At 54.2% G+C, this 11,386-nt stretch overlaps 1 non-coding gene across 1 annotated transcript; it reads left to right on the top strand.

The window, feature by feature from the left end:
- The first annotated feature begins 10,614 nt into the window (after positions 1-10,614).
- On the top strand, positions 10,615-10,777 carry LOC142431190 (U1 spliceosomal RNA). The gene has a single exon (XR_012780735.1). It is a non-coding gene; the product is annotated as a U1 spliceosomal RNA (small nuclear RNA).
- The last annotated feature ends 609 nt before the right edge of the window (positions 10,778-11,386 follow it).

Genomic DNA, 11,386 nt, shown 5'->3' with positions numbered 1-11,386 from the left:
AGCCAACCCGTGGGTCCTGTCTATTGAGACCTGCTTCGCCAGGTTGCTTGTGCATGTATCGCTTGGCTCGAGACTGGTGGATTGCATTCCACTGTGCATACATCTGAATACCCCCATCGGGGCCCTGCTCCCATGCTACTGTCTGTTGCCTGTGGCTGGACTTTGCCTGTCCTGCCTGAAGGCAGACTCTGCTGTCTACTTCCTTGATCTTAGACTGGCAGCCCAAGTGAATGGAAGGAACTTCAGTGTATGAACTGTTCCACAAAAGTGAGTTGAACTGAACCCTCTGTACTGCTGTGTGGACTAATTAGCCATTGTATTCCTTCTCGCTGCATAAACCTATCTCCTGAGGAGCTGCTCATCAGTGTCCTGGTTTTATTCTCCAGAGAACCCTGTCTAGCACACCACTACACCACCAATGGAGCAGTTCTACTCTGAAATACCAAGCCAAAGAACCAAACTCACTGCCTGGGAGTTGGTTCTGACTCAGAGCCACCCTGTAAGACAGAGTCGAACTACCTTTTTGGGGTTTCTGAGATTGTAAATCTTTATGGGTACAGAGAGCCTCATTTTCCTCCTCCAAGTGACTGGTGATTTCTAACTACTGACCTTGCGGTTAACGGCCCAACCTGCGGTTAACCCAGGAAGTCACCGGAGCTCCCTACCCTGCAATACATAGGGCTTATTTTCTCCATGGGTCAGCATCGATTCAACGGCAAAGGGTTTGGTGCTTTGGTTTTCTGGATATAGAGCCCCTCAGACATCGTAATGAGGTGCTTGATGCTACAGATACCGGTAGATTGTGAATGCTTGGGTCTGAACAAGAGTGGGGCCCTGCTTCCTCTCCCCTTCTCAGGGGTCTCAAATGCAAGCCCCTCAGGCAAAGTTGCCCCCAGCAGGTTCCAGAGCTAGGTACCTCACTCCCCAGAGTGGGCCCATCAACCTGACATTGAGTGACAAGCTCACCCCAGAGCCCACAGAGTACGCAAAGGGCAGGACCCTTGATCCAGGGTCGGGGCAGAGGGCTGGGGCTGAGGGCAGCCTCGCCCCTTGAGCAGAGGCATGGGCATGGCACTGGGGTTGGGGGCAGCATGGCCCCTTTGTTCTAAACGAGGGCTTGGCAGAGACCCGCGTCCACTAAGAGCTACAAATCCTCCATCCAGGCCTGTCTGCTCTCAGCTGGTTACAATTGCAGCCCCGGGCTGCGGTTTTGCTTTTCACATTGATTTATGGAAACCACAAGTTTGCCTGAAATTCGCTGGAATTCCTCTCCAGTGGATCAATGGTTCTGGGAAAGGCTCTCGCACCCCAAAGGGGGGTGGCCCCCTGAGATGCAGGTGGGGAGCATGCAGGGAAGCAGCACTGTCTCCCTGGGGGCCCCTCACCTCCTAGTCCCTGGAAAGCCGTGAGGAGCTCCCCTCAGAGAAATGGTGAATTCACACAGCATCGGGGATCCTTGAGCCCCAGTTGCCCGGGTCAGCACACACCATCCACCCCATGCCAGCGGGACGGTGAAGGCAAAAAGGTCCCGTGTGAGACTGGCGCCACACAAAGCACTATGCATACTGCAGGAAACGCGCCTGCGTCCTTTGAAAAAGTTCCCGAAATTCATGACCATGAAGATCCGTAGAAACGATCGCTATAGGACTGTGGTTACCTTCGGGAGGAAGAAGCCATGGCAAAGAGGTTGATGGGGCTTAGGGGACAGAGGGTGCACACAAGGGCTCCGACTGGACTGGGGATTAAATTTGGGGGTGCTTGGTGGCTGTGCGGGTGGCTGTGCTATCACCATTTGTTTGGGGGCTTAGCGAGATTGTTTTAGACTCGCAATATTTTCAGGAGAATGAAACCTGAGCGGGGTGGAGGGATGTCAGAAAGCGTTTCTACTTTCCATCTCCATCAGATCCAAAGGCTCCGGGGAGCTGTCCAGATCATTCAGTGAGCCTCAGAGTGCCTTCCACAAGGAGAGAAACCCTGCACTGGTGGCTGGGATGTGCACATTGTTCCCAGAGCATCAGGGGTGGGGAAGAGGATGATGGAGAGGGAGACGAAGAGGGCGTGTGTGTGTGTGTGTGTGTGAGAGAGAGAGAGAGAGAGAGAGAGAGAGAGAGAGAGAGAGATCGATCTCCAGTCCCTGCCCCAGAGCCGGATGAAGGAGGTAAAGGCCTGCCTGGCCTCGTGCTGCCTTGTTCTCCATTTGTACACATGGTGATATCCCTGCTGCTAAATATCTGGTCTTGCTCATTCATCCCACAATTCTACACGGAGCACCTACACTATGCCCTGAGCCAGGCTGGCCACTGCGAGCTCAGTGGTCTGGCTCTGAAAGATGTATCAGGTGGAGTTAGGAGCTACAGGAGCCCCAGGCAACAGAGCCACTGCCAGGCCAAGCTGGCCAGGAGCTCAGAGATCAACTAGCCCAAGATCTTTCTCCAAATGAAAGAACTGACACCTAATAGTGATATTATCGCTCAAAGTCAAATACGGTGGAGAGCAGACACCATGTTCTTCCTGTGCTCCTGGGACCAATGGGAATGTCCTTCCTGAGCTGGGTGGTCACTGCAGGCTGGCCTCAGAACCCTGCTCTCCCATGCCACCACCACCTGGAGGGGAAGGATAGGGAGACACTGAGGCCACAGGCCAGTGCTGTGTTTGATCTCTTCCCAACTTGGGGCATGGGGCAATCCCCGGAGACCTTAGGGTGCACACACACACCTCTCACCACCACGGAGTCCATTCTGCCTCACAGGGACCCCAAAGGACAGGGTAGAAAAGACCCTGTGCATTTCCGAGTCTGTAACTCTTTACAGGAGTAGAAAGCCTCGTCTTTTGCCCACAGGGCAGCTGGTGATTTCAAACCGCTGGCCTTAAGGTCCACAGCCCAATGCGTAACACCTATAACACCAGGGCTCCCTCACACACACATAAGCCCTGTCATTCTCCAAGGCCTCCTCTCTCTGGAGAGGCACCACATCCCTCCGCAGCACAAACTGGAACCCTGGACTAGACTGGACTGGATGTCTTCTCCCTCACCTCCACAATCAACATGCCCCCCACCCGCCAAGGAAGACCACCGGCCCACAATGCCCAGAGTCTGCCCTCCCGCCTCCCCAGGCTCCTCAGAGGCCAGCCCAGCAGTGTCTCTACCAGGTAGGATGGGAGTCTGGGCCTCCCTCTGGAGAAGCAAACCTACCCTACGCTAGCAGGGGTGCCATGCACGGCCAGGCTCAGTGCCTCATGGACAGACTGGCCTTCTGAAACCATCACCAAAGAAAGGTCTGGTGCAGCCGCGGGTCGGCAATGGCGCTTGGTTCTGCCTCATAACCCAGGGGCTTATCCATGAGTCAGAATCCACTCTGCAGAGACCGGGGTGCCTTTTTGCTTCGGTTTGTTTGGGTTTGGTTGCACTGTGTTTAACACTAACCCAGGACCGTTTACACAAGACATTAGTTCTCAGGAAACGGCCTGAGTCTTTGCAGCCGGGCACGTGCACCGTCGCAGGGTTCCTGAGTGCCCAGACCACAGGCATAGGCCCTGCACACCGCCGGACACCACGGTGGGGGGCAGAGCAACCCCAGCCAGCCAGCTGACATGAGTCACTTGGCCGAGAGTCCCTGTGAGAATCCGGATTTGAACATTGGCAGCTCCCTTGTGACAAGAAACCTGGGCCCCCTCAAGATGGAGCCGGTGGTCCCGACGGCCTCAGCCCCCACTGCTGCCCACGGCGCCTCAACCCTGAGGCCAAGTGCCATGCACCTCCTGCGGTCAGAACTGCCTCTCCTTCCAGAGCACTATCTCCCCAGCTCCTGTAGGCATCGGGGTTTGTGGCTCCTCCAGAAGGAAGCTGGGGGCCGTCTTGCGAGTAGACATTGTGGCTCAGCCTGGACAGTCCTGTCTCCGGCCCCCAGCAGCCAAGCAGGAAAGCGACTGGGTGTAACGGCCACCCTACCTTCACACACAGCAAAAAAAAAAAAAAAAAAATCCCACCGCCACTCACTGCAGTCAAGTCAAGGCCGGCAGAACTGCCCCTGGGAGCTCCCGGGAGGTCTTGGTTTTTGGTCCATGTTGCCCTCCGCCTCTCTCTCAGCAACGAACCCCAAGGGAGAGGGAGAGAATGCCTTCAGAGCGTGCACATGAGATGACTTCCAGAAGGCAAACCCACCTTCTCAAAGTCCGCACCTCTGCCCAGCGTGAGCGGTCCCCTGGACCCAGGGTCAAGCTCGGCTTCAGCTCTGCCCGTCCTCGCCCCCGTCTCTCCAGGCAAAAAGAAAAGCAGGCCCCAAGTTAAGGTCAGGGGTGTCACAGGGAGACGCAGGGCCCATCGGGAAAGTCACCTCACGGCAGAACTGGAGCGTGGCCAACAGCTTCCCCTGGCCACAGTCAACGTCCTGACAGCGCTAGTTCAGGTCCATCTACAAGTTGAAAATGACATGTGGAAAGCACGTGGTCTGACAGAGCGTGGCAGGCCTCTCCTCTGTGTTTCCACAAATAACGAATTGCCTTCTTATTCCTTCAGCAGATTCTAAAGATTTTTACTGGCGGGAGTAGGGAGAATCAAGGTTGAAAAATTTCAATCTGTTAACTTTATATTTTCTGGGAGAAAAAGAGTGATGGGGGGGGGAGCCCTAATTTTATTTTGGCTGTAAGAAGACCTTCTGTCTTAGCCTTCTCAGCACCAGGCCACCTCTGGGCCACGTTGATAACTCAGCTGTGGGTTCCGCAGCATCTCATCGAGGCCCCGAGTTCAACCAAATTAAAGCCCGCCGGGCCTGCACCGTCCTCTACCGCCTCGGTGACGACTGAGTGCCCGGTCCTGTAAGAATCGCATCTGTCGCCAGGATTGGCCCCTCCAGGTCAGCGCATGGACTGGCCAGGCTGAGAATGACCAGCTCTGGGATGGGGCTGGGGGCTGCGGCGAGTGCCAAGCCTGAGTCAGTGCCTCCTCCCCCTGACACAGGCCCAAGCACCCAGCAACCCCCTGACCCGCCTGGTCCCTGCCAGGCTCCCCTGCTCCTCAAATCTGGCCATGGAGCAGGAAATGACCGCCACAGATTCCTCTTCTTACTGCACCCCAAACCGGCCCACAGAGCATCCTGGCCACCACACAGGGCCATTACCAAGATGGAAGGGGAACGGGGACGGACACAACCAGTCAACAAGAGAAGTTTGGAAGCTGCAGTTCTTGGGCCAAGAGCACTCGGGTTCCTTTGACCTTGAAGGTCACTATTCTCTCTTTTAAGCCCCCTCCTCTTTAAGCACCAAGAACTCCCTTTCCTAACCCAGATTTACCTCCAAGGGGGGGAGGATGCAGTAGCACCTGGCCCTCCTCTCTGTAACAGGGTCACCGGCTCAGAGACTACCAGACACACAGGGTGCCAGGGAGACACCCCCATGGACTCAGAGGCTGGCGGGGGCCCGTTCCCAAGCCCCCTCACTCTGTCCACCCCCAGCTCCAGCTCGGGGATGCTCGGCAGAAGCTCCTCGAGGGGAGCTATTTGAAGTTTCTTTTGAGGAAAAACACACTGCTCTAAAGAAGGCCGGTTGGTTTTTATTTCCCCAGAAGGTCTGGATAAAGAGCTTTTGTGCAAAAAAATAAACACAAGTGAACTGCATTAGCTGAGCAAGTGACACATTAGTTACAGATGCGGGGCCTGTCAGAACAGTGAGGGAACAGCTTTTATTGGGGAAGGGCTGAGAGACTCATAAATAATCGGTTGGCAATCTCTCGTAAACATGTGTGCGTTCGCATAAACACCGCCTACCACAAACGCCGGTCCCGCTTGCTGCCAGGGAGGCCCGGAGGAGCCCTTTCCCAGCTCCTCCGAGAGCCACGGGGCAGAGGGGGAGGATCCCGGGGACTGCTTCTCCAACATTCCCCGTTCCTTAGACGCCAGCGGGCTCAAGGAAGGAAGAGATCTATGTTCATTTTAGATCTATGTTCATTTTACACTCATAGTGACCCTCGGGGGTGGGTGGGGGTGGGGTAGAGCTGCCCCAGTGGGTTTCCAAGGCTGTAAATCTGTACAAGAACAGACAGTCTCATCTTTCCGCTATGGGTTCGAACCACCGACCTTAGGGTTAGCAGCCCAATGGACATCTCTCTCTCTCTCTCCATCCCCAGTACGATTTTTCAACCCTCACAATTAACAACAACGACAGATCCGTGTCCCAGTCATCATCCACCTCCCCTCTTTCCTCCAAGCTCTGTGGGAATAGAACTGGGACCATGGGGTTTTCCGAAGCTGGTTGTTCAGGAGTGAATCTCATCAGGCCTTTCTTCCGAGGGACCTACAGGTGAACTTGAACATCCAACCAGCAGGTCAGTGGCTGCTGAGCAGGCTCACCAGACACACCACCCAGGAATGCTGGCCCTCACGCAAGGCCTGGGAAGCAGCGGCAGGCCTGTAGGATCCGTGAAGGAAGATGGGGCCAGGGTGGAGCTGGTGGCAGTGATGGAAACCGGTCAGCGGACATTCCTCTGGGCAACCTTCCTGCTGGCCTTCCAGCTTGCAGCCTGACCGCAATGATGCTTTGGAAGAGAACTGAAGATGCCGGGCAGGTTCAGACAGACAAGCACGGCCGCTCGGCGGAGTCAACCTGGGCCATCGAGGCCCTTTCTTCTTGTGAACAAACAGCACGTTTTATGAGGAAATACAAAGCTCGGCCCGAGATACAAGGATTGAAGACCCTTTGGCCAGAGGATCCCTCCGGAGGGAACGCAGTGTAGCCAGGATTTATTGTGTTCGGTATTTTTGTTCCCAATCTCATTTTTTTATAGGCCTGAGTTCATGGGCTGCAGCTTAAGCACAGATGGAAAGCATTCGGGCTTTGTAATGAGACGGTTTATGGCGGGGCCGGCCCGGGCTCTGTTTGTGCGTTAGTGCACATTAACGTGTGCTGAGGTGGGGCTGGCGGGGCCTTTATTATGTGTGGACTTTGATCCAGCCAGTCTGCCTTCAGCTTTCCCAGAGGTTGGTCCCCCTGAAGCCAATGGGGAGGATGAGAAGCTGGTCTTTAAACATACACTCCCAGCTCTGGCTGGGTCTGCCCACTTAGGCCTTCAGAGGGCCTGGACCTCAAGGTCAGAGTGAAAGGTGGCTAGCATTGTGCTGTAACACAGGGAGGACTGGATCGTGCGGTTTGCTCCATCTTTGGGAGGACAGAGGGGCTCTGACGCTGCCTCTTGCTTTGTGTCTGCTCCTGGCCCTCCACACTAGAGAGGACGGCTCATTGCGTGTTACTCCGCACACCCCAAAAATATCACCTGGCACCCAGTGCTCACCATCCGATGCACCACATTCTGCTTAAAAAAACAAACAAAAAAATCTAAACCCATTGCCAATGAGTCCAGCTCATAGCAACCCTATAGGTCCTATAGAACACAGTCCCCTGGAGGTTCCCGGAACTATAGATCTTTCCGGAAGCAAACTGCCGCATCTTTCTCCCTCAGAGTTACTGATGGGTGGGTTCAAACTGCCAGCCTTTCTGCCTGTTAACAGCCTAGCACTGAACCACTTGCCCAGGGGGCTCCTCGGTTCTGCTTAAGCAGCTTCGTGTAGATTAAAGAGAAGGTGGGGAGGGCAGAGGATGGAGATGAAAGGGAGGGAAAACGAGAGAGCGGGAGGAAGTAAGGAGAAAAGAACAGAGGAGAGCTATGGAACAGAAGAAAGAGGCAGAGAGGGTGTGAGGAAGGGTTATACAGACCAGAGCAGGGATCAGGTCCCAGGCTGTGGTCCACGCACACCCATAGACTCCACCGACGGGCGGGGCCGGCCTTCCTGCTGATGGGCAAAGGGCCTCCGGGAGCTTGGGCAAGGAGCTGGTTCCTCCGTCCTTTCCTGTGAGGCTCATTTCCAGGCGGCTCTCAGACGCCCTGGGAGTGTGCGTGGGTCCATCTGGCGGGGAAGGAGCACAGCTACACGCAGCTGGAGCGTCTGCCAGAAATGAACCGAGGGAGAGGCCATCCGGAGGCGTGGGGGGTCACGAGAAGCTGCCCAGGGGTCTCCATCCACGGAGAGTCGGTGGGCAGAGCCCGTGGTAGGAGGAGGTCCCTGCTGGCAGCAGAAATGGCGGTGACCCAAACTCAAAGGCCAAGGCTGCTGGCCTCGAGTGGATGCCGACACACGGCCCTTACGGGTGCCAGAGCACAACTGAGCTGCATCCGTCTGGATGCCGACACACGGCCCCCACGGGTGCCAGAGCGCGACTGAGCTGCATCCGTCTGGATGCCGACACACGGCCCCCACGGGTGCCAGAGCGCGACTGAGCTGCATCCGTCAGGTCTCCTTGGCTGCAGAAGCTGGACGTTTGTTTCCCAGTGACACACTGACCTGTGCATTCTTCACAAGCGCTGCTTTGTGGTCCAGAGAGCCGCCGGTGGACTTGGATGTTAACTCCGGGCAAGGTTAGCTATGTCTGTTTCCGTTTCCCTGCGTGGGGCTCGGCACAAGCAACTCCCCTCAGAGCCTCACTGCGTCATCTTTGTGGAGGCAGAGAGCTGGGGCTTGCTTCCGCAGGAGCCTCCATAGGTTCAGACAGCCAAGCTTTCCATTCACAGTCAAGGGCAAACTGTGTGCCACCCAAGGATTTTTTTTTCTACCCCGCACAATTGCAGTAGGAAGATGCTGAGGGGGGTCCTCTTGGGGGAATCCCTGAGAGGTTAGATCACTCACTGCCCGGGAGGAGACGCCAATTCATAGGCACCCCATAGGACCGGGTCATAGGGCTGCCCCTGTGTGGGTTTCTGAGACTGACTATTCATGGGAGTAGAAAGTCCCATCTTTCTTCCTGTGACTCTTTATGAGAAGAGAAGCAACTGGTGGTTTCAAACTGTTGACCTGCAGTTAGCAGCCCAACAAGTAAACCCACTATGCCACCGGGCTCCTCCTGTGTTCAGATGGGCTTGAGGAAACAGCCAGTTGCATTTCGAAAGCCTTCTGCGCCCACTGGGCTCAAGACCTGTCCATTGTTTCTGCCCTGCTGGTGATAAGCCTCGGATCCGTGGGCTTGGTGAGGGGTTGGAAGCTTTGCCACAGGAGTGGGTGAGGAATCTGCTTCAGGCAGCAGGCAGCCTTCTGGGAGATAGTACCCTCTGCCTGGGCTGCTTGAGAAATCTCGCCCAGGTGCCCAACACAATAGATGACGAAGCTGAATTTCACAAAAGGTTTAACACCAGGTGTGGAGGGCATGTTGTTGTCTGCCTGGCTCCCTTCCTCACGAGAGCCATTCTCCCTCCTCCTCCCTCAACCCCGTCCCCCGCTGTGGGAGTCCTGAATGTGGGGACTGGGGATCACAAGGCTCCTGACCTTACCCTGGACGCAAATGGGCTCTCTGCCCCTGGGGCTCCAGTGGGGTGAGCCAGTGTGTCGACCCTTTCGCTTAAGCCTATTGAAATTGATATTCTGTCACTTGCAGCTGAAAATCTCCCAACTCACATGCCTGCCTGATAGCTGGCTATGAACTAGGCTTCAAACCCAAGACCTAAGTCAGAGCACCTGCCAAGGGCAGCATCCCAGTGACCTCTGAGGAGAGGTGGGAGAGGGCTAGACTGTACGTGGCTGGGAGCAGCACCTCCTTCCCTTTCCTCTGTGGGACTCTGGCCACACTTGAACATACACTCATGGTTTAAAGGGTAGGGGATCCTCTGCCACCTGGGACCCAGGTCTCAATGTGACACAGTTTGGGCCGTCACCCTGATCATCCACTCTCATGAGTAACACCATTCAGACCCCAGGACCCTGCTTTTCCACAGTGGCACGTCCTCCACTCAAAGGGAGACTTCCCTAAATGGGTTGTGCCACTGCTGACATCAAAGATGGCCCCTGCTCACTCTGGGGTGTAGGAAGGACGGAGTGGGGGAGCACTTGACACACACATGGGCACCATTCTGGCTCACAGAGACCTTGTAGGGCAGGGTGGAAGGACCCCAGAGATTCCCAAAATTGGAACTCTTTACGGGATTAGATCTTCTCCCGTGGAGCAGTCAGTAGTTTCAAGCTGCTGAACTTGCGGTCTGCGGGCCTGTGTGTAACCACTACGCTACCAGGACTCTGTGGGAGCACTTAGGTAAGAGGCAAGAAGGACTAGCGTGTCAGATTCTTCTCAGTCAGAGGCAGGGTCGTGGTTGGCCATCCCATCAATTCTAACTCAGAGAGCAATCCTAGGAGACAGACCAGAACTGCACCACAGGGTTTCCTAAACCATTATCTTTATGGGAGCAGATTGGCAGGGCCTCTGGCAGAGCTGCGGGGGGCTTTAACTCCCAACTTCTAGGTGAGCAGTTGAGTACTTAATCATTGGTGCACCAGGGTCCCTAAGAATGCAGTAGAAGTAGGATTTCCCAGTGGCGGCAGGCAGGCATATTCTTGCTTCTCTTTGTGGTTTGAGATGCTCACAAATCAGCACAACACTTACTACTGTTGTAGATGGCAGCCAGGGAATATTTTTTAATATAAATAATTCACCATCCTCAATTTGCATGTATGCAGTCAGCATGGGGCAGACTCTATATTGTGGCAACTAGAGGCTGGGACTGTGAATCATCTTGTATGTATAAAATTTTCATGAAATTTTCAAAACGTTGATGAAAAATCTAGCTTTTAAAAATACTTGGTTTAACTTACCTGGCAGGGGAAACACCATGATCAGGAAGGTGGGTTTCCCAGGGCGAGGCTCACCCATTGCACTGCGGGTGTGCTGACCCCTGTGATTTCCCCAAATGTGGGAAACTCAACTGCATAATTTGTGGGGGGGGGGACTGCGTTTGCACTCTCCCCCTATAAAATAAATAAATAGATAGATAAATAAATAAATAAAAATTACTTGGTTTAAAAGTTTGCTACCCAACAGCAATCTAACTGAGAGGAAGTACTATGAAGCAGAAGTACAGCGAGCATGATGGTAGGGTGGAAGGAAGGTAAAAGGAAACAGGAATGATCTAGGAAGCAAATCTATGGATAGAGGCATGAGCATAGGAGTGTCCGTATGTAATTACATTAATCCATAAAATAGAAGCATTGGCCTATGTACATATATTTATATGGCAATCCACTGAGGTAGTAGATGGACTTTGGACCTCTGCTCATACCCTCCCTCAATACAAGTACACCTTGTTCTAACAAACTGGCAGTCTGAGATGCTCACCCTCCCGACACAATCACTGAAGTCCAAATGGGTGCATAAGCAATTGTGCTGAAGAAGGCAGATGGTGCCCAGCTATTAAAATATATAGCGTCTGGGGTCTTAAAGGCTTGAAGTGAAACGAGCAGCCATCCAGAAGAACAAACTCACATGGAAGAAGCACACCAGCCTGTGCAAGCATGAGGTGTCATCGGGACCAGGTAACAGGCATCAGAAGACCCTTAACAATCAAACAAACAAAATCATA

This window comes from Tenrec ecaudatus, chromosome 17 (genome assembly GCF_050624435.1).
Source record: "Tenrec ecaudatus isolate mTenEca1 chromosome 17, mTenEca1.hap1, whole genome shotgun sequence".
NCBI classification, from domain to species: Eukaryota; Metazoa; Chordata; class Mammalia; order Afrosoricida; family Tenrecidae; genus Tenrec; species Tenrec ecaudatus.
The sequence above is the reverse complement of the archived record's forward strand: the minus strand, read 5'-3'. Positions and strand labels throughout refer to the sequence as shown.